We start from the raw sequence: 21214 nt of genomic DNA on the forward strand, positions 1-21214 counted from the left end.
AGTTGAGTTTCCAAACTGGCCCTTCCTTCCTTCCTTCCCATATCTGCCAGCTCGAGAAGGCTTGTTTTGTTGCACCTGGGAAGTAAAGTATCTATTTGCGAGAGAGAGAGAATGAGAGAGAGAGACAGAGAGAGAGACAGTGAGAGAAGGGGAAGGGGTGTTGGCAGTTAGGGTGTGAGCTAGAGAAATGAGGCCTGTCTGCAAAAGGCCATGGGATGGGAGTGCGTGGTTGTAGGTTGTTTGGCTTTGTAAGGCCTACTGCCCGCTTCACTCGAAACTGGGTCTAGGGTTGTCGGTTTGTAGGCTGTAAAAGCCCCGAAAAGCTCTCGTTCTCCAACCAGCAGAGTGGCACAGCGGAAGCGTGCTGGGCCCATAACCCAGAGGTCGATGGATCGAAACCATCCTCTGCTAAGTTTTTTCAAATTATGTTTTTGTGTCATGGCATTAGGGCACAAAGAGCTGTAAGTGCCTGGATGCAATGTCATTCCTTGAACTTGCTGCCTCGTTCCACTCTTGCGCTAAATAGGAGAGGGTCCCAGCCCAGCCAACAAAATGTACTGTTCAATCAAACCAAACTTAAAACCAAGCTCCTTTTTTAAGGGGTCCCGGGGAAATGTTGGGCTGACCGGCAAGACCTCATGATGCGAACTGCTTCTGCGTCAAACGCAAGCTTTTTTCATTCCCAGCCAATGACTTATTCTTATTTCTAAGGGGCGCTCCATCAGTGAGCTCAGACAGGCAGGCGTTGGTGGTATAGTGGTGAGCATAGCTGCCTTCCAAGCAGTTGACCCGGGTTCGATTCCCGGCCAACGCAGATCAAATCTTTAAATTGTTCAAAATGCATTTTTTGGAAATCAGACTCATGCTGAAAGCAAAGCTGACACACTTTTCGCGAAAATCAAAACCCCATCCAGGAAAGGTTCTTGCATCCTAGTTTCTGCAACTGTCTATCGGTGAGGGGATTGAAGCGAGCAGAGCTCCTGGCCCCTCCCCGACAAAGCCCTGACGAAGGCCTGACAAAGGCCTATTCGCCTTGCCCTGACGGGCAAAGGTCCCAGCAGGCCACCGAGCACAGCACCTCAGCCTATTAGAGTGAGGTTTCAGGATCTCTCTCATCCTGTAAACCAACATACTGAGGAAGGTGAAACGTGTGGCTGCGCTCCTCACATGCTGAAGCAGCAGCAGCCCTTTCCCTGAAGCAAAGTTCCTTCTTTCCTCCCCCCCATAACCCTTAGCAGGGGATTTATGGTAATTGAGTTGAGTTTCCAAACTGGCCCTTCCTTCCTTCCTTCCAATATCTGCCAGCTCGAGAAGGCTTGTTTTGTTGCACCTGGGAAGTAAAGTATCTACTTGCGAGAGAGAGAGAATGAGAGAGAGAGACAGAGAGAGAGAGACAGAGAGAGAAGGGGAAGGGGTGTTGGCAGTTAGGGTGTGAGCTAGAGAAATGAGGCCTGTCTGCAAAAGGCCATGGGATGGGAGTGCGTGGTTGCAGGTTGTTTGGCTTTGTAAGGCCTACTGCCCGCTTCACTCGAAACTGGGTCTAGGGTTGTCGGTTTGTAGGCTGTAAAAGCCCAGAAAAGCTCTTGTTCTCCAACCAGCAGAGTGGCGCAGCGGAAGCGTGCTGGGCCCATAACCCAGAGGTCGATGGATCGAAACCATCCTCTGCTAAGTTTTTTCAAATTATGTTTTTGTGTCATGGCATTAGGGCACAAAGAGCTGTAAGTGCCTGGATGCAATGTCATTCCTTGAACTTGCTGCCTCGTTCCACTCTTGCGCTAAATAGGAGAGGGTCCCAGCCCAGCCAACAAAATGTACTGTTCAATCAAACCAAACTTAAAACCAAGCTCCTTTTTTAAGGGGTCCCGGGGAAATGTTGGGCTGACCGGCAAGACCTCATGATGCGAACTGCTTCTGCGTCAAACGCAAGCTTTTTTCATTCCCAGCCAATGACTTATTCTTATTTCTAAGGGGCGCTCCATCACATAGCCCAGACAGGCAGGTGTTGGTGGTATAGTGGTGAGCATAGCTGCCTTCCAAGCAGTTGACCCGGGTTCCATTCCCGGCCAACGCAGATCAAATCTTTAAATTGTTCAAAATGCATTTTTGGGAAATCAGACTCATGCTGAAAGCAAAGCTGACACACTTTTCGCGAAAATCAAAACCCCATCCAGGAAAGGTTCTTGCATCCTAGTTTCTGCAACTGTCTATCGGTGAGGGGATTGAAGCGAGCAGGGCTCCTGGCCCCTCCCCGACAAAGCCCTGACGAAGGCCTGACAAAGGCCTATTCGCCTTGCCCTGACGGGCAAAGGTCCCAGCAGGCCACCGAGCACAGCACCTCAGCCTATTAGAGTGAGGTTTCAGGATCTCTCTCATCCTGTAAACCAACATACTGAGGAAGGTGAAACGTGTGGCTGCGCTCCTCACATGCTGAAGCAGCAGCAGCCCTTTCCCTGAAGCAAAGTTCCTTCATTCCTCCCTCCCATAACCCTTAGCAGGGGATTTATGGTAATTGAGTTGAGTTTCCAAACTGGCCCTTCCTTCCTTCCTTCCCATATCTGCCAGCTCGAGAATGCTTGTTTTGTTGCACCTGGGAAGTAAAGTATCTATTTGCGAGAGAGAGAGAATGAGAGAGAGAGACAGAGAGAGAGAGACAGAGAGAGAAGGGGAAGGGGTGTTGGCAGTTACGGTGTGAGCTAGAGAAATGAGGCCTGTCTGCAAAAGGCCATGGGATGGGAGTGCGTGGTTGCAGGTTGTTTGGCTTTGTAAGGCCTACTGCCCGCTTCACTCGAAACTGGGTCTAGGGTTGTCGGTTTGTAGGCTGTAAAAGCCCAGAAAAGCTCTTGTTCTCCAACCAGCAGAGTGGCGCAGCAGAAGCATGCTGGGCCCATAACCCAGAGGTCGATGGATCGAAACCATCCTCTGCTAAGTTTTTTCAAATTATGTTTTTGTGTCATGGCATTAGGGCACAAAGAGCTGTAAGTGCCTGGATTTCAATGTCATTCCTTGAACTTGCTGCCTCGTTCCACTCTTGCGCTAAATAGGAGAGGGTCCCAGCCCAGCCAACAAAATGTACTGTTCAATCAAACCAAACTTAAAACCAAGCTCCTTTTTTAAGGGGTCCCGGGGAAATGTTGGGCTGACCGGCAAGACCTCATGATGCGAACTGCTTCTGCGTCAAACGCAAGCTTTTTTCATTCCCAGCCAATGACTTATTCTTATTTCTAAGGGGCGCTCCATCAGATAGCCCAGACAGGCAGGCTTTGGTGGTATAGTGGTGAGCATAGCTGCCTTCCAAGCAGTTGACCCGGGTTCGATTCCCGGCCAACGCAGATCAAATCTTTAAATTGTTCAAAATGCATTTTTTGGAAATCAGACTCATGCTGAAAGCAAAGCTGACACACTTTTCGTGAAAATCAAAACCCCATCCAGGAAAGGTTCTTGCATCCTAGTTTCTGCAACTGTCTATCGGTGAGGGGATTGAAGCGAGCAGGGCTCCTGGCCCCTCCCCGACAAAGCCCTGACGAAGGCCTGACAAAGGCCTATTCGCCTTGCCCTGACGGGCAAAGGTCCCGCAAGGCCACCGAGCACAGCACCTCAGCCTATTAGAGTGAGGTTTCAGGATCTCTCTCATCCTGTAAACCAACATACTGAGGAAGGTGAAACGTGTGGCTGCGCTCCTCACATGCTGAAGCAGCAGCAGCCCTTTCCCTGAAGCAAAGTTCCTTCATTCCTCCCTCCCATAACCCTTAGCAGGGGATTTATGGTAATTGAGTTGAGTTTCCAAACTGGCCCTTCCTTCCTTCCTTCCCATATCTGCCAGCTCGAGAAGGCTTGTTTTGTTGCACCTGGGAAGTAAAGTATCTATTTGCGAGAGAGAGAGAATGAGAGAGAGAGACAGAGAGAGAGACAGTGAGAGAAGGGGAAGGGGTGTTGGCAGTTAGGGTGTGAGCTAGAGAAATGAGGCCTGTCTGCAAAAGGCCATGGGATGGGAGTGCGTGGTTGTAGGTTGTTTGGCTTTGTAAGGCCTACTGCCCGCTTCACTCGAAACTGGGTCTAGGGTTGTCGGTTTGTAGGCTGTAAAAGCCCCGAAAAGCTCTCGTTCTCCAACCAGCAGAGTGGCACAGCGGAAGCGTGCTGGGCCCATAACCCAGAGGTCGATGGATCGAAACCATCCTCTGCTAAGTTTTTTCAAATTATGTTTTTGTGTCATGGCATTAGGGCACAAAGAGCTGTAAGTGCCTGGATGCAATGTCATTCCTTGAACTTGCTGCCTCGTTCCACTCTTGCGCTAAATAGGAGAGGGTCCCAGCCCAGCCAACAAAATGTACTGTTCAATCAAACCAAACTTAAAACCAAGCTCCTTTTTTAAGGGGTCCCGGGGAAATGTTGGGCTGACCGGCAAGACCTCATGATGCGAACTGCTTCTGCGTCAAACGCAAGCTTTTTTCATTCCCAGCCAATGACTTATTCTTATTTCTAAGGGGCGCTCCATCAGAGAGCTCAGACAGGCAGGCGTTGGTGGTATAGTGGTGAGCATAGCTGCCTTCCAAGCAGTTGACCCGGGTTCGATTCCCGGCCAACGCAGATCAAATCTTTAAATTGTTCAAAATGCATTTTTTGGAAATCAGACTCATGCTGAAAGCAAAGCTGACACACTTTTCGCGAAAATCAAAACCCCATCCAGGAAAGGTTCTTGCATCCTAGTTTCTGCAACTGTCTATCGGTGAGGGGATTGAAGCGAGCAGAGCTCCTGGCCCCTCCCCGACAAAGCCCTGACGAAGGCCTGACAAAGGCCTATTCGCCTTGCCCTGACGGGCAAAGGTCCCAGCAGGCCACCGAGCACAGCACCTCAGCCTATTAGAGTGAGGTTTCAGGATCTCTCTCATCCTGTAAACCAACATACTGAGGAAGGTGAAACGTGTGGCTGCGCTCCTCACATGCTGAAGCAGCAGCAGCCCTTTCCCTGAAGCAAAGTTCCTTCTTTCCTCCCCCCCATAACCCTTAGCAGGGGATTTATGGTAATTGAGTTGAGTTTCCAAACTGGCCCTTCCTTCCTTCCTTCCTTCCAATATCTGCCAGCTCGAGAAGGCTTGTTTTGTTGCACCTGGGAAGTAAAGTATCTACTTGCGAGAGAGAGAGAATGAGAGAGAGAGACAGAGAGAGAGAGACAGAGAGAGAAGGGGAAGGGGTGTTGGCAGTTAGGGTGTGAGCTAGAGAAATGAGGCCTGTCTGCAAAAGGCCATGGGATGGGAGTGCGTGGTTGCAGGTTGTTTGGCTTTGTAAGGCCTACTGCCCGCTTCACTCGAAACTGGGTCTAGGGTTGTCGGTTTGTAGGCTGTAAAAGCCCAGAAAAGCTCTTGTTCTCCAACCAGCAGAGTGGCGCAGCGGAAGCGTGCTGGGCCCATAACCCAGAGGTCGATGGATCGAAACCATCCTCTGCTAAGTTTTTTCAAATTATGTTTTTGTGTCATGGCATTAGGGCACAAAGAGCTGTAAGTGCCTGGATGCAATGTCATTCCTTGAACTTGCTGCCTCGTTCCACTCTTGCGCTAAATAGGAGAGGGTCCCAGCCCAGCCAACAAAATGTACTGTTCAATCAAACCAAACTTAAAACCAAGCTCCTTTTTTAAGGGGTCCCGGGGAAATGTTGGGCTGACCGGCAAGACCTCATGATGCGAACTGCTTCTGCGTCAAACGCAAGCTTTTTTCATTCCCAGCCAATGACTTATTCTTATTTCTAAGGGGCGCTCCATCACATAGCCCAGACAGGCAGGTGTTGGTGGTATAGTGGTGAGCATAGCTGCCTTCCAAGCAGTTGACCCGGGTTCCATTCCCGGCCAACGCAGATCAAATCTTTAAATTGTTCAAAATGCATTTTTGGGAAATCAGACTCATGCTGAAAGCAAAGCTGACACACTTTTCGCGAAAATCAAAACCCCATCCAGGAAAGGTTCTTGCATCCTAGTTTCTGCAACTGTCTATCGGTGAGGGGATTGAAGCGAGCAGGGCTCCTGGCCCCTCCCCGACAAAGCCCTGACGAAGGCCTGACAAAGGCCTATTCGCCTTGCCCTGACGGGCAAAGGTCCCAGCAGGCCACCGAGCACAGCACCTCAGCCTATTAGAGTGAGGTTTCAGGATCTCTCTCATCCTGTAAACCAACATACTGAGGAAGGTGAAACGTGTGGCTGCGCTCCTCACATGCTGAAGCAGCAGCTGCCCTTTCCCTGAAGCAAAGTTCCTTCATTCCTCCCTCCCATAACCCTTAGCAGGGGATTTATGGTAATTGAGTTGAGTTTCCAAACTGGCCCTTCCTTCCTTCCTTCCTTCCCATATCTGCCAGCTCGAGAAGGCTTGTTTTGTTGCACCTGGGAAGTAAAGTATCTATTTGCGAGAGAGAGAGAATGAGAGAGAGAGACAGAGAGAGAGAGACAGAGAGAGAAGGGGAAGGGGTGTTGGCAGTTAGGGTGTGAGCTAGAGAAATGAGGCCTGTCTGCAAAAGGCCATGGGATGGGAGTGCATGGTTGCAGGTTGTTTGGCTTTGTAAGGCCTACTGCCCGCTTCACTCGAAACTGGGTCTAGGGTTGTCGGTTTGTAGGCTGTAAAAGCCCAGAAAAGCTCTTGTTCTCCAACCAGCAGAGTGGCGCAGCGGAAGCGTGCTGGGCCCATAACCCAGAGGTCGATGGATCGAAACCATCCTCTGCTAAGTTTTTTCAAATTATGTTTTTGTGTCATGGCATTAGGGCACAAAGAGCTGTAAGTGCCTGGATGCAATGTCATTCCTTGAACTTGCTGCCTCGTTCCACTCTTGCACTAAATAGGAGAGGGTCCCAGCCCAGCCAACAAAATGTACTGTTCAATCAAACCAAACTTAAAACCAAGCTCCTTTTTTAAGGGGTCCCGGGGAAATGTTGGGCTGACCGGCAAGACCTCATGATGCGAACTGCTTCTGCGTCAAACGCAAGCTTTTTTCATTCCCAGCCAAAGACTTATTCTTATTTCTAAGGGGCGCTCCATCACATAGCCCAGACAGGCAGGCGTTGGTGGTATAGTGGTGAGCATAGCTGCCTTCCAAGCAGTTGACCCGGGTTCGACTCCCGGCCAATGCAGATCAAATCTTTAAATTGTTCAAAATGCATTTTTGGGAAATCAGACTCATGCTGAAAGCAAAGCTGACACACTTTTCGCGAAAATCAAAACCCCATCCAGGAAAGGTTCTTGCATCCTAGTTTCCGCAACTGTCTATCGGTGAGGGGATTGAAGCGAGCAGGGCTCCTGGCCCCTCCCCGACAAAGCCCTGACGAAGGCCTATTCGCCTTGCCCTGACGGGCAAAGGTCCCAGCAGGCCACCGAGCACAGCACCTCAGCCTATTAGAGTGAGGTTTCAGGATCTCTCTCATCCTGTAAACCAACATACTGAGGAAGGTGAAACGTGTGGCTGCGCTCCTCATATGCTGGAGCAGCAGCAGCCCTTTCCCTGAATCAAAGTTCCTTCATTCCTCCCTCCCATAACCCTTAGCAGGGGATTTATGGTAATTGAGTTGAGTTTCCAAACTGGCCCTTCCTTCCTTCTTTCCCATATCTGCCAGCTCGAGAAGGCTTGTTTTGTTGCACCTGGGAAGTAAAGCATCTATTTGCGAGAGAGAGAGAATGAGAGAGAGAGACAGAGAGAGAGAGACAGAGAGAGAAGGGGAAGGGGTGTTGGCAGTTAGGGTCTGAGCTAGAGAAATGAGGCCTGTCTGCAAAAGGCCATGGGATGGGAGTGCGTGGTTGCAGGTTGTTTGGCTTTGTAAGGGATACTGCCCGCTTCACTCGAAACTGGGTCTAGGGTTGTCGGTTTGTAGGCTGTAAAAGCCCAGAAAAGCTCTTGTTCTCCAACCAGCAGAGTGGCGCAGCGGAAGCATGCTGGGCCCATAACCCAGAGGTCGATGGATCGAAACCATCCTCTGCTAAGTTTTTTCAAATTATGTTTTTGTGTCATGGCATTAGGGCACAAAGAGCTGTAAGTGCCTGGATGCAATGTCATTCCTTGAACTTGCTGCCTCGTTCCACTCTTGCGCTAAATAGGAGAGGGTCCCAGCCCAGCCAACAAAATGTACTGTTCAATCAAACCAAACTTAAAACCAAGCTCCTTTTTTAAGGGGTCCCGGGGAAATGTTGGGCTGACCGGCAAGACCTCATGATGCGAACTGCTTCTGCGTCAAACGCAAGCTTTTTTCATTCCCAGCCAATGACTTATTCTTATTTCTAAGGGGCGCTCCATCAGATAGCCCAGACAGGCAGGCGTTGGTGGTATAGTGGTGAGCATAGCTGCCTTCCAAGCAGTTGACCCGGGTTCGATTCCCGGCCAACGCAGATCAAATCTTTAAATTGTTCAAAATGCATTTTTTGGAAATCAGACTCATGCTGAAAGCAAAGCTGACACACTTTTCGTGAAAATCAAAACCCCATCCAGGAAAGGTTCTTGCATCCTAGTTTCTGCAACTGTCTATCGGTGAGGGGATTGAAGCGAGCAGGGCTCCTGGCCCCTCCCCGACAAAGCCCTGACGAAGGCCTGACAAAGGCCTATTCGCCTTGCCCTGACGGGCAAAGGTCCCAGCAGGCCACCGAGCACAGCACCTCAGCCTATTAGAGTGAGGTTTCAGGATCTCTCTCATCCTGTAAACCAACATACTGAGGAAGGTGAAACGTGTGGCTGCGCTCCTCACATGCTGAAGCAGCAGCAGCCCTTTCCCTGAAGCAAAGTTCCTTCATTCCTCCCTCCCATAACCCTTAGCAGGGGATTTATGGTAATTGAGTTGAGTTTCCAAACGGGCCCTTCCTTCCTTCCTTCCCATATCTGCCAGCTCGAGAAGGCTTGTTTTGTTGCACCTGGGAAGTAAAGTATCTATTTGCGAGAGAGAGAATGAGAGAGAGAGACAGAGAGAGAGAGACAGTGAGAGAAGGGGAAGGGGTGTTGGCAGTTAGGGTGTGAGCTAGAGAAATGAGGCCTGTCTGCAAAAGGCCATGGGATGGGAGTGCGTGGTTGCAGGTTGTTTGGCTTTGTAAGGCCTACTGCCCGCTTCACTCGAAACTGGGTCTAGGGTTGTCGGTTTGTAGGCTGTAAAAGCCCAGAAAAGCTCTTGTTCTCCAACCAGCAGAGTGGCGCAGCGGAAGCGTGCTGGGCCCATAATCCAGAGGTCGATGGATCGAAACCATCCTCTGCTAAGTTTTTTCAAATTATGTTTTTGTGTCATGGCATTAGGGCACAAAGAGCTGTAAGTGCCTGGATGCAATGTCATTCCTTGAACTTGCTACCTCGTTCCACTCTTGCGCTAAATAGGAGAGGGTCCCAGCCCAGCCAACAAAATGTACTGTTCAATCAAACCAAACTTAAAACCAAGCTCCTTTTTTAAGGGGTCCCGGGGAAATGTTGGGCTGACCGGCAAGACCTCATGATGCGAACTGCTTCTGCGTCAAACGCAAGCTTTTTTCATTCCCAGCCAATGACTTATTCTTATTTCTAAGGGGCGCTCCATCACATAGCCCAGACAGGCAGGCGTTGGTGGTATAGTGGTGAGCATAGCTGCCTTCCAAGCAGTTGACCGGGGTTCGATTCCCGGCCAACGCAGATCAAATCTTTAAATTGTTCAAAATACATTTTTGGGAAATCAGACTCATGCTGAAAGCAAAGCTGACACACTTTTCGCGAAAATCAAAACCCCATCCAGGAAAGGTTCTTGCATCCTAGTTTCTGCAACTGTCTATCGGTGAGGGGATTGAAGCGAGCAGGGCTCCTGGCCCCTCCCCGACAAAGCCCTGACGAAGGCCTGACAAAGGCCTATTCGCCTTGCCCTGACGGGCAAAGGTCCCAGCAGGCCACCGAGCACAGCACCTCAGCCTATTAGAGTGAGGTTTCAGGATCTCTCTCATCCTGTAAACCAACATACTGAGGAAGGTGAAACGTGTGGCTGCGCTCCTCACATGCTGAAGCAGCAGCAGCCCTTTACCTGAAGCAAAGTTCCTTCATTCCTCCCTCCGATAACCCTTAGCAGGGGATTTATGGTAATTGAGTTGAGTTTCCAAACTGGCCCTTCCTTCCTTCCTTCCCATATCTGCCAGCTCGAGAAGGCTTGTTTTGTTGCACCTGGGAAGTAAAGTATCTATTTGCGAGAGAGAGAGAATGAGAGAGAGAGACAGAGAGAGAGAGACAGAGAGAGAAGGGGAAGGGGTGTTGGCAGTTAGGGTGTGAGCTAGAGAAATGAGGCCTGTCTGCAAAAGGCCATGGGATGGGAGTGCGTGGTTGCAGGTTGTTTGGCTTTGTAAGGCCTACTGCCCGCTTCACTCGAAACTGGGTCTATGGTTGTCGGTTTGTAGGCTGTAAAAGCCCAGAAAAGCTCTTCTCTCCAACCAGCAGAGTGGCGCAGCGGAAGCGTGCTGGGCCCATAACCCAGAGGTCGATGGATCGAAACCATCCTCTGCTAACTTTTTTCAAATTATGTTTTTGTGTCATGGCATTAGGGCACAAAGAGCTGTAAGTGCCTGGATGCAATGTCATTCCTTGAACTTGCTGCCTCGTTCCACTCTTGCGCTAAATAGGAGAGGGTCCCAGCCCAGCCAACAAAATGTACTGTTCAATCAAACCAAACTTAAAACCAAGCTCCTTTTTTAAGGGGTCCCGGGGAAATGTTGGGCTGACCGGCAAGACCTCATGATGCGAACTGCTTCTGCGTCAAACGCAAGCTTTTTTCATTCCCAGCCAATGACTTATTCTTATTTCTAAGGGGCGCTCCATCAGATAGCCCAGACAGGCAGGCGTTGATGGTATAGTGGTGAGCATAGCTGCCTTCCAAGCAGTTGACCCGGGTTCGATTCCCGGCCAACGCAGATCAAATCTTTAAATTGTTCAAAATGCATTTTTTGGAAATCAGACTCATGCTGAAAGCAAAGCTGACACACTTTTCGTGAAAATCAAAACCCCATCCAGGAAAGGTTCTTGCATCCTAGTTTCTGCAACTGTCTATCGGTGAGGGGATTGAAGCGAGCAGGGCTCCTGGCCCCTCCCCGACAAAGGCCTGACAAAGGCCTATTCGCCTTGCCCTGACGGGCAAAGGTCCCAGCAGGCCACCGAGCACAGCACCTCAGCCTATTAGAGTGAGGTTTCAGGATCTCTCTCATCCTGTAAACCAACATACTGAGGAAGGTGAAACGTGTGGCTGTGCTCCTCACATGCTGAAGCAGCAGCAGCCCTTTCCCTGAAGCAAAGTTCCTTCATTCCTCCCTCCCATAACCCTTAGCAGGGGATTTATGGTAATTGAGTTGAGTTTCCAAACTGGCCCTTCCTTCCTTCCTTCCCATATCTGCCAGCTCGAGAAGGCTTGTTTTGTTGCACCTGGGAAGTAAAGTATCTATTTGCGAGAGAGAGAGAATGAGAGAGAGAGACAGAGAGAGAGAGAGACAGAGAGAGAAGGGGAAGGGGTGTTGGCAGTTAGGGTGTGAGCTAGAGAAATGAGGCCTGTCTGCAAAAGGCCATGGGATGGGAGTGCGTGGTTGCAGGTTGTTTGGCTTTGTAAGGCCTACTGCCCGCTTCACTCGAAACTGGGTCTAGGGTTGTCGGTTTGTAGGCTGTAAAAGCCCAGAAAAGCTCTTGTTCTCCAACCAGCAGAGTGGCGCAGCGGAAGCGTGCTGGGCCCATAACCCAGAGGTCGATGGATAGAAACCATCCTCTGCTAAGTTTTTTCAAATTATGTTTTTGTGTCATGGCATTAGGGCACAAAGAGCTGTAAGTGCCTGGATGCAATGTCATTCCTTGAACTTGCTGCCTCGTTCCACTCTTGCGCTAAATAGGAGAGGGTCCCAGCCCAGCCAACAAAATGTACTGTTCAATCAAACCAAACTTAAAACCAAGCTCCTTTTTTAAGGGGTCCCGGGGAAATGTTGGGCTGACCGGCAAGACCTCACGATGCGAACTGCTTCTGCGTCAAACGCAAGCTTTTTTCATTCCCAGCCAATGACTTATTCTTATTTCTAAGGGGCGCTCCATCACATAGCCCAGACAGGCGGTATAGTGGTATAGTGGTGAGCATAGCTGCCTTCCAAGCAGTTGACCCGGGTTCGATTCCCTGCCAACGCAGATCAAATCTTTAAATTGTTCAAAATGTATTTTTTGGAAATCAGACTCATGCTGAAAGCAAAGCTGACACACTTTTCGTGAAAATCAAAACCCCATCCAGGAAAGGTTCTTGCATCCTAGTTTCTGCAACTGTCTATCGGTGAGGGGATTGAAGCGAGCAGGGCTCCTGGCCCCTCCCCGACAAAGCCCTGACGAAGGCCTGACAAAGGCCTAATCGCCTTGCCCTGACGGGCAAAGGTCCCAGCAGGCCACCGAGCACAGCACCTCAGCCTATTAGAGTGAGGTTTCAGGATCTCTCTCATCCTGTAAACCAACATACTGAGGAAGGTGAAACGTGTGGCTGCGCTCCTCACATGCTGAAGCAGCAGCAGCCCTTTCCCTGAAGCAAAGTTCCTTCATTCCTCCCTCCCATAACCCTTAGCAGGGGATTTATGGTAATTGAGTTGAGTTTCCAAACTGGCCCTTCCTTCCTTCCGTCCCATATCTGCCAGCTCGAGAAGGCTTGTTTTGTTGCACCTGGGAAGTAAAGTATCTATTTGCGAGAGAGAGAGAATGAGAGAGAGAGACAGAGAGAGAAGGGGAAGGGGTGTTGGCAGTTAGGGTGTGAGCTAGAGAAATGAGGCCTGTCTGCAAAAGGCCATGGGATGGGAGTGCGTGGTTGCAGGTTGTTTGGCTTTGTAAGGCCTACTGCCCGCTTCACTCGAAACTGGGTCTAGGGTTGTCTGTTTGTAGGCTGTAAAAGCCCAGAAAAGCTCTTGTTCTCCAACCAGCAGAGTGGCGCAGCGGAAGCGTGCTGGTCCCATAACCCAGAGGTCAATGGATCGAAACCATCCTCTGCTAACTTTTTTCAAATTATGTTTTTGTGTCATGGCATTAGGGCACAAAGAGCTGTAAGTGCCTGGATGCAATGTCATTCCTTGAACTTGCTGCCTCGTTCCACTCTTGCGCTAAATAGGAGAGGGTCCCAGCCCAGCCAACAAAATGTACTGTTCAATCAAACCAAACTTAAAACCAAGCTCCTTTTTTAAGGGGTCCCGGGGAAATGTTGGGCTGACCGGCAAGACCTCATGATGCGAACTGCTTCTGCGTCAAACGCAAGCTTTTTTCATTCCCAGCCAATGACTTATTCTTATTTCTAAGGGACGCTCCATCAGATAGCCCAGACAGGCAGGCGTTGGTGGTATAGTGGTGAGCATAGCTGCCTTCCAAGCAGTTGACCCGGGTTCGATTCCCTGCCAACGCAGATCAAATCTTTAAATTGTTCAAAATGCATTTTTTGGAAATCAGACTCATGCTGAAAGCAAAGCTGACACACTTTTCGTGAAAATCAAAACCCCATCCAGGAAAGGTTCTTGCATCCTAGTTTCTGCAACTGTCTATCGGTGAGGGGATTGAAGCGAGCAGGGCTCCTGGCCCCTCCCCGACAAAGCCCTGACGAAGGCCTGACAAAGGCCTATTCGCCTTGCCCTGACGGGCAAAGGTCCCAGCAGGCCACCGAGCACAGCACCTCAGCCTATTAGAGTGAGGTTTCAGGATCTCTCTCATCCTGTAAACCAACATACTGAGGAAGGTGAAACGTGTGGCTGCGCTCCTCACATGCTGAAGCAGCAGCATCCCTTTCCCTGAAGCAAAGTTCCTTCCTTCCTCACTCCCATAACCCTTAGCAGGGGATTTATGGTAATTGAGTTGAGTTTCCAAACTGGCCCTTCCTTCCTTCCTTCCCATATCTGCCAGCTCGAGAAGGCTTGTTTTGTTGCACCTGGGAAGTAAAGTATCTATTTGCGAGAGAGAGAGAATGAGAGAGAGAGACAGAGAGAGAGAGACAGAGAGAGAAGGGGAAGGGGTGTTGGCAGTTAGGGTGTGAGCTAGAGAAATGAGGCCTGTCTGCAAAAGGCCATGGGATGGGAGTGCGTGGTTGCAGGTTGTTTGGCTTTGTAAGGCCTACTGCCCGCTTCACTCGAAACTGGGTCTAGGGTTGTCGGTTTGTAGGCTGTAAAAGCCCATAAAAGCTCTTGTTCTCCAACCAGCAGAGTGGCGCAGCGGAAGCGTGCTGGGCCCATAACCCAGAGGTCGATGGATCGAAACCATCCTCTGCTAACTTTTTTCAAATTATGTTTTTGTGTCATGGCATTAGGGCACAAAGAGCTGTAAGTGCCTGGATGCAATGTCATTCCTTGAACTTGCTGCCTCGTTCCACTCTTGCGCTAAATAGGAGAGGGTCCCAGCCCAGCCAACAAAATGTACTGTTCAAACAAACCAAACTTAAAACCAAGCTCCTTTTTTAAGGGGTCCCGGGGAAATGTTGGGCTGACCGGCAAGACCTCATGATGCGAACTGCTTCTGCGTCAAACGCAAGCTTTTTTCATTCCCAGCCAATGACTTATTCTTATTTCTAAGGGGCGCTCCATCAGATAGCCCAGACAGGCAGGCGTTGGTGGTATAGTGGTGAGCATAGCTACCTTCCAAGCAGTTGACCCGGGTTCGATTCCCTGCCAACGCAGATCAAATCTTTAAATTGTTCAAAATGCATTTTTGGGAAATCAGACTCATGCTGAAAGCAAAGCTGACACACTTTTCGTGAAAATCAAAACCCCATCCAGGAAAGGTTCTTGCATCCTAGTTTCTGCAACTGTCTATCGGTGAGGGGATTGAAGCGAGCAGGGCTCCTGGCCCCTCCCCGACAAAGCCCTGACGAAGGCCTGACAAAGGCCTATTCGCCTTGCCCTGACGGGCAAAGGTCCCAGCAGGCCACCGAGCACAGCACCTCAGCCTATTAGAGTGAGGTTTCAGGATCTCTCTCATCCTGTAAACCAACATACTGAGGAAGGTGAAACGTGTGGCTGCGCTCCTCACATGCTGAAGCAGCAGCAGCCCTTTCCCTGAAGCAAAGTTCCTTCATTCCTCCCTCCCATAACCCTTAGCAGGGGATTTATGGTAATTGAGTTGAGTTTCCAAACGGGCCCTTCCTTCCTTCCTTCCCATATCTGCCAGCTCGAGAAGGCTTGTTTTGTTGCACCTGGGAAGTAAAGTATCTATTTGCGAGAGAGAGAGAATGAGAGAGAGAGACAGAGAGAGAGACAGTGAGAGAAGGGGAAGGGGTGTTGGCAGTTAGGGTGTGAGCTAGAGAAATGAGGCCTGTCTGCAAAAGGCCATGGGATGGGAGTGCGTGGTTGTAGGTTGTTTGGCTTTGTAAGGCCTACTGCCCGCTTCACTCGAAACTGGGTCTAGGGTTGTCGGTTTGTAGGCTGTAAAAGCCCCGAAAAGCTCTCGTTCTCCAACCAGCAGAGTGGCACAGCGGAAGCGTGCTGGGCCCATAACCCAGAGGTCGATGGATCGAAACCATCCTCTGCTAAGTTTTTTCAAATTATGTTTTTGTGTCATGGCATTAGGGCACAAAGAGCTGTAAGTGCCTGGATGCAATGTCATTCCTTGAACTTGCTGCCTCGTTCCACTCTTGCGCTAAATAGGAGAGGGTCCCAGCCCAGCCAACAAAATGTACTGTTCAATCAAACCAAACTTAAAACCAAGCTCCTTTTTTAAGGGGTCCCGGGGAAATGTTGGGCTGACCGGCAAGACCTCATGATGCGAACTGCTTCTGCGTCAAACGCAAGCTTTTTTCATTCCCAGCCAATGACTTATTCTTATTTCTAAGGGGCGCTCCATCAGAGAGCTCAGACAGGCAGGCGTTGGTGGTATAGTGGTGAGCATAGCTGCCTTCCAAACAGTTGACCCGGGTTCGATTCCCGGCCAACGCAGATCAAATCTTTAAATTGTTCAAAATGCATTTTTTGGAAATCAGACTCATGCTGAAAGCAAAGCTGACACACTTTTCGCGAAAATCAAAACCCCATCCAGGAAAGGTTCTTGCATCCTAGTTTCTGCAACTGTCTATCGGTGAGGGGATTGAAGCGAGCAGAGCTCCTGGCCCCTCCCCGACAAAGCCCTGACGAAGGCCTGACAAAGGCCTATTCGCCTTGCCCTGACGGGCAAAGGTCCCAGCAGGCCACCGAGCACAGCACCTCAGCCTATTAGAGTGAGGTTTCAGGATCTCTCTCATCCTGTAAACCAACATACTGAGGAAGGTGAAACGTGTGGCTGCGCTCCTCACATGCTGAAGCAGCAGCAGCCCTTTCCCTGAAGCAAAGTTCCTTCTTTCCTCCCCCCCATAACCCTTAGCAGGGGATTTATGGTAATTGAGTTGAGTTTCCAAACTGGCCCTTCCTTCCTTCCTTCCAATATCTGCCAGCTCGAGAAGGCTTGTTTTGTTGCACCTGGGAAGTAAAGTATCTACTTGCGAGAGAGAGAGAATGAGAGAGAGAGACAGAGAGAGAGAGACAGAGAGAGAAGGGGAAGGGGTGTTGGCAGTTAGGGTGTGAGCTAGAGAAATGAGGCCTGTCTGCAAAAGGCCATGGGATGGGAGTGCATGGTTGCAGGTTGTTTGGCTTTGTAAGGCCTACTGCCTGCTTCACTCGAAACTGGGTCTAGGGTTGTCGGTTTGTAGGCTGTAAAAGCCCAGAAAAGCTCTTGTTCTCCAACCAGCAGAGTGGCGCAGCGGAAGCGTGCTGGGCCCATAACCCAGAGGTCGATGGATCGAAACCATCCTCTGCTAAGTTTTTTCAAATTATGTTTTTGTGTCATGGCATTAGGGCACAAAGAGCTGTAAGTGCCTGGATGCAATGTCATTCCTTGAACTTGCTGCCTCGTTCCACTCTTGCACTAAATAGGAGAGGGTCCCAGCCCAGCCAACAAAATGTACTGTTCAATCAAACCAAACTTAAAACCAAGCTCCTTTTTTAAGGGGTCCCGGGGAAATGTTGGGCTGACCGGCAAGACCTCATGATGCGAACTGCTTCTGCGTCAAACGCAAGCTTTTTTCATTCCCAGCCAAAGACTTATTCTTATTTCTAAGGGGTGCTCCATCACATAGCCCAGACAGGCAGGCGTTGGTGGTATAGTGGTGAGCATAGCTGCCTTCCAAGCAGTTGACCCGGGTTCGATTCCCCGCAGATCAAATCTTTAAATTGTTCAAAATGCATTTTTGGGAAATCAGACTCATGCTGAAAGCAAAGCTGACACACTTTTCGCGAAAATCAAAACCCCATCCAGGAAAGGTTCTTGCATCCTAGTTTCCGCAACTGTCTATCGGTGAGGGGATTGAAGCGAGCAGGGCTCCTGGCCCCTCCCCGACAAAGCCCTGACGAAGGCCTATTCGCCTTGCCCTGACGGGCAAAGGTCCCAGCAGGCCACCGAGCACAGCACCTCAGCCTATTAGAGTGAGGTTTCAGGATCTCTCTCATCCTGTAAACCAACATACTGAGGAAGGTGAAACGTGTGGCTGCGCTCCTCACATGCTGGAGCAGCAGCAGCCCTTTCCCTGAATCAAAGTTCCTTCATTCCTCCCTCCCATAACCCTTAGCAGGGGATTTATGGTAATTGAGTTGAGTTTCCAAACTGGCCCTTCCTTCCTTCCTTCCCATATCTGCCAGCTCGAGAAGGCTTGTTTTGTTGCACCTGGGAAGTAAAGCATCTATTTGCGAGAGAGAGAGAATGAGAGAGAGAGACAGAGAGAGAGAGACAGAGAGAGAAGGGGAAGGGGTGTTGGCAGTTAGGGTGTGAGCTAGAGAAATGAGGCCTGTCTGCAAAAGGCCATGGGATGGGAGTGCGTGGTTGCAGGTTGTTTGGCTTTGTAAGGGATACTGCCCGCTTCACTCGAAACTGGGTCTAGGGTTGTCGGTTTGTAGGCTGTAAAAGCCCAGAAAAGCTCTTGTTCTCCAACCAGCAGAGTGGCGCAGCGGAAGCATGCTGGGCCCATAACCCAGAGGTCGATGGATCGAAACCATCCTCTGCTAAGTTTTTTCAAATTATGTTTTTGTGTCATGGCATTAGGGCACAAAGAGCTGTAAGTGCCTGGATGCAATGTCATTCCTTGAACTTGCTGCCTCGTTCCACTCTTGCGCTAAATAGGAGAGGGTCCCAGCCCAGCCAACAAAATGTACTGTTCAATCAAACCAAACTTAAAACCAAGCTCCTTTTTTAAGGGGTCCCGGGGAAATGTTGGGCTGACCGGCAAGACCTCATGATGCGAACTGCTTCTGCGTCAAACGCAAGCTTTTTTCATTCCCAGCCAATGACTTATTCTTATTTCTAAGGGGCGCTCCATCAGATAGCCCAGACAGGCAGGCGTTGGTGGTATAGTGGTGAGCATAGCTGCCTTCCAAGCAGTTGACCCGGGTTCGATTACCGGCCAACGCAGATCAAATCTTTAAATTGTTCAAAATGCATTTTTTGGAAATCAGACTCATGCTGAAAGCAAAGCTGACACACTTTTCGTGAAAATCAAAACCCCATCCAGGAAAGGTTCTTGCATCCTAGTTTCTGCAACTGTCTATCGGTGAGGGGATTGAAGCGAGCAGGGCTCCTGGCCCCTCCCCGACAAAGCCCTGACGAAGGCCTGACAAAGGCCTATTCGCCTTGCCCTGACGGGCAAAGGTCCCAGCAAGCCACCGAGCACAGCACCTCAGCCTATTAGAGTGAGGTTTCAGGATCTCTCTCATCCTGTAAACCAACATACTGAGGAAGGTGAAACGTGTGGCTGCGCTCCTCACATGCTGAAGCAGCAGCAGCCCTTTCCCTGAAGCAAAGTTCCTTCATTCCTCCCTCCCATAACCCTTAGCAGGGGATTTATGGTAATTGAGTTGAGTTTCCAAACTGGCCCTTCCTTCCTTCCTTCCCATATCTGCCAGCTCGAGAAGGCTTGTTTTGTTGCACCGGGAAGTAAAGTATCTATTTGCGAGAGAGAGAGAATGAGAGAGAGAGACAGAGAGAGAGAGACAGTGAGAGAAGGGGAAGGGGTGTTGGCAGTTAGGGTGTGAGCTAGAGAAATGAGGCCTGTCTGCAAAAGGCCATGGGATGGGAGTGCGTGGTTGCAGGTTGTTTGGCTTTGTAAGGCCTACTGCCCGCTTCACTCGAAACTGTGTCTAGGGTTGTCGGTTTGTAGGCTGTAAAAGCCCCGAAAAGCTCTCGTTCTCCAACCAGCAGAGTGGCACAGCGGAAGCGTGCTGGGCCCATAACCCAGAGGTCGATGGATCGAAACCATCCTCTGCTAAGTTTTTTCAAATTATGTTTTTGTGTCATGGCATTAGGGCACAAAGAGCTGTAAGTGCCTGGATGCAATGTCATTCCTTGAACTTGCTGCCTCGTTCCACTCTTGCGCTAAATAGGAGAGGGTCCCAGCCCAGCCAACAAAATGTACTGTTCAATCAAACCAAACTTAAAACCAAGCTCCTTTTTTAAGGGGTCCCGGGGAAATGTTGGGCTGACCGGCAAGACCTCATGATGCGAACTGCTTCTGCGTCAAACGCAAGCTTTTTTCATTCCCAGCCAATGACTTATTCTTATTTCTAAGGGGCGCTCCATCAGAGAGCTCAGACAGGCAGGCGTTGGTGGTATAGTGGTGAGCATAGCTGCCTTCCAAGCAGTTGACCCGGGTTCGATTCCCGCCCAACGCAGATCAAATCTTTAAATTGTTCAAAATGCATTTTTTGGAAATCAGACTCATGCTGAAAGCAAAGCTGACACACTTTTCGCGAAAATCAAAACCCCATCCAGGAAAGGTTCTTGCAACCTAGTTTCTGCAACTGTCTATCGGTGAGGGGATTGAAGCGAGCAGGGCTCCTGGCCCCTCCCCGACAAAGCCCTGACGAAGGCCTGACAAAGGCCTATTCGCCTTGCCCTGACGGGCAAAGGTCCCAGCAGGCCACCGAGCACAGCACCTCAGCCTATTAGAGTGAGGTTTCAGGATCTCTCTCATCCTGTAAACCAACATACTGAGGAAGGTGAAACGTGTGGCTGCACTCCTCACATGCTGAAGCAGCAGCAGCCCTTTCCCTGAAGCAAAGTTCCTTCATTCCTCCCCCCCATAACCCTTAGCAGGGGATTTATGGTAATTGAGTTGAGTTTCCAAACTGGCCCTTCCTTCCTTCCTTCCCATATCTGCCAGCTCGAGAAGGCTTGTTTTGTTGCACCTGGGAAGTAAAGTATCTACTTGCGAGAGAGAGAGAATGAGAGAGAGAGACAGAGAGAGAGAGACAGAGAGAGAAGGGGAAGGGGTGTTGGCAGTTAGGGTGTGAGCTAGAGAAATGAGGCCTGTCTGCAAAAGGCCATGGGATGGGAGTGCGTGGTTGCAGGTTGTTTGGCTTTGTAAGGCCTACTGCCCGCTTCACTCGAAACTGGGTCTAGGGTTGTCAATTTGTAGGCTGTAAAAGCTCAGAAAAGCTCTTGTTCTCCAACCAGCAGAGTGGCGCAGCGGAAGCGTGCTGGGCCCATAACCCAGAGGTCGATGGATCGAAACCATCCTCTGCTAAGTTTTTTCAAATTATGTTTTTGTGTCATGGCATTAGGGCACAAAGAGCTGTAAGTGCCTGGATGCAATATCATTCCTTGAACTTGCTGCCTCGTTCCACTCTTGCGCTAAATAGGAGAGGGTCCCAGCCCAGCCAACAAAATGTACTGTTCAATCAAACCAAACTTAAAACCAAGCTCCTTTTTTAAGGGGTCCCGGGGAAATGTTGGGCTGACCGGCAAGACCTCATGATGCGAACTGCTTCTGCGTCAAACGCAAGCTTTTTTCATTCCCAGCCAATGACTTATTCTTATTTCTAAGGGGCGCTCCATCAGATAGCCCAGACAGGCAGGCGTGGTGGTATAATGGTGAGCATAGCTGCCTTCCAAGCAGTTGACCCGGGTTCGATTCCCGGCCAACGCAGATCAAATCTTTAAATTGTTCAAAATGCATTTTTGGGAAATCAGACTCATGCTGAAAGCAAAGCTGACACACTTTTCGCGAAAATCAAAACCTCATCCAGGAAATGTTCTTGCATCCTAGTTTCTGCAACTGTCTATCGGTGAGGGGATTGAAGCGAGCAGGGCTCCTGGCCCCTCCCCGACAAAGCCCTGACGAAGGCCTGACAAAGGCCTATTCGCCTTGCCCTGACGGGCAAAGGTCCCAGCAGGCCACCGAGCACAGCACCTCAGCCTATTAGAGTGAGGTTTCAGGATCTCTCTCATCCTGTAAACCAACATACTGAGGAAGGTGAAACGTGTGGC

At 50.0% G+C, this 21214-nt stretch overlaps 10 non-coding genes across 10 annotated transcripts; all 10 read left to right on the plus strand.

Annotated features, from left to right (window-relative positions):
• Positions 1 to 742: 742 nt before the first annotated feature.
• Positions 743 to 814, plus strand: TRNAG-UCC (transfer RNA glycine (anticodon UCC)). The gene has a single exon. It is a non-coding gene; the product is annotated as a tRNA-Gly (tRNA).
• A 782-nt stretch (positions 815 to 1596) lies between these two features.
• Positions 1597 to 1668, plus strand: TRNAM-CAU (transfer RNA methionine (anticodon CAU)). The gene has a single exon. It is a non-coding gene; the product is annotated as a tRNA-Met (tRNA).
• Positions 1669 to 4512: 2844 nt separating this feature from the next.
• TRNAG-UCC (transfer RNA glycine (anticodon UCC)) lies at positions 4513 to 4584 on the plus strand. The gene has a single exon. It is a non-coding gene; the product is annotated as a tRNA-Gly (tRNA).
• A 786-nt stretch (positions 4585 to 5370) lies between these two features.
• On the plus strand, positions 5371 to 5442 carry TRNAM-CAU (transfer RNA methionine (anticodon CAU)). Its single transcript has one exon. It is a non-coding gene; the product is annotated as a tRNA-Met (tRNA).
• A 1189-nt stretch (positions 5443 to 6631) lies between these two features.
• TRNAM-CAU (transfer RNA methionine (anticodon CAU)) lies at positions 6632 to 6703 on the plus strand. Its single transcript has one exon. It is a non-coding gene; the product is annotated as a tRNA-Met (tRNA).
• Positions 6704 to 8280: 1577 nt separating this feature from the next.
• On the plus strand, positions 8281 to 8352 carry TRNAG-UCC (transfer RNA glycine (anticodon UCC)). Its single transcript has one exon. It is a non-coding gene; the product is annotated as a tRNA-Gly (tRNA).
• Positions 8353 to 10388: 2036 nt separating this feature from the next.
• TRNAM-CAU (transfer RNA methionine (anticodon CAU)) lies at positions 10389 to 10460 on the plus strand. Its single transcript has one exon. It is a non-coding gene; the product is annotated as a tRNA-Met (tRNA).
• A 3674-nt stretch (positions 10461 to 14134) lies between these two features.
• On the plus strand, positions 14135 to 14206 carry TRNAM-CAU (transfer RNA methionine (anticodon CAU)). Its single transcript has one exon. It is a non-coding gene; the product is annotated as a tRNA-Met (tRNA).
• A 2440-nt stretch (positions 14207 to 16646) lies between these two features.
• TRNAM-CAU (transfer RNA methionine (anticodon CAU)) lies at positions 16647 to 16718 on the plus strand. The gene has a single exon. It is a non-coding gene; the product is annotated as a tRNA-Met (tRNA).
• A 3681-nt stretch (positions 16719 to 20399) lies between these two features.
• Positions 20400 to 20471, plus strand: TRNAM-CAU (transfer RNA methionine (anticodon CAU)). Its single transcript has one exon. It is a non-coding gene; the product is annotated as a tRNA-Met (tRNA).
• The last annotated feature ends 743 nt before the right edge of the window (positions 20472 to 21214 follow it).

Source organism: Ambystoma mexicanum, chromosome 6q (genome assembly GCF_040938575.1).
Source record: "Ambystoma mexicanum isolate Mex_15411 chromosome 6q, UKY_AmexF1_1, whole genome shotgun sequence".
NCBI lineage: Eukaryota > Metazoa > Chordata > Amphibia > Caudata > Ambystomatidae > Ambystoma > Ambystoma mexicanum.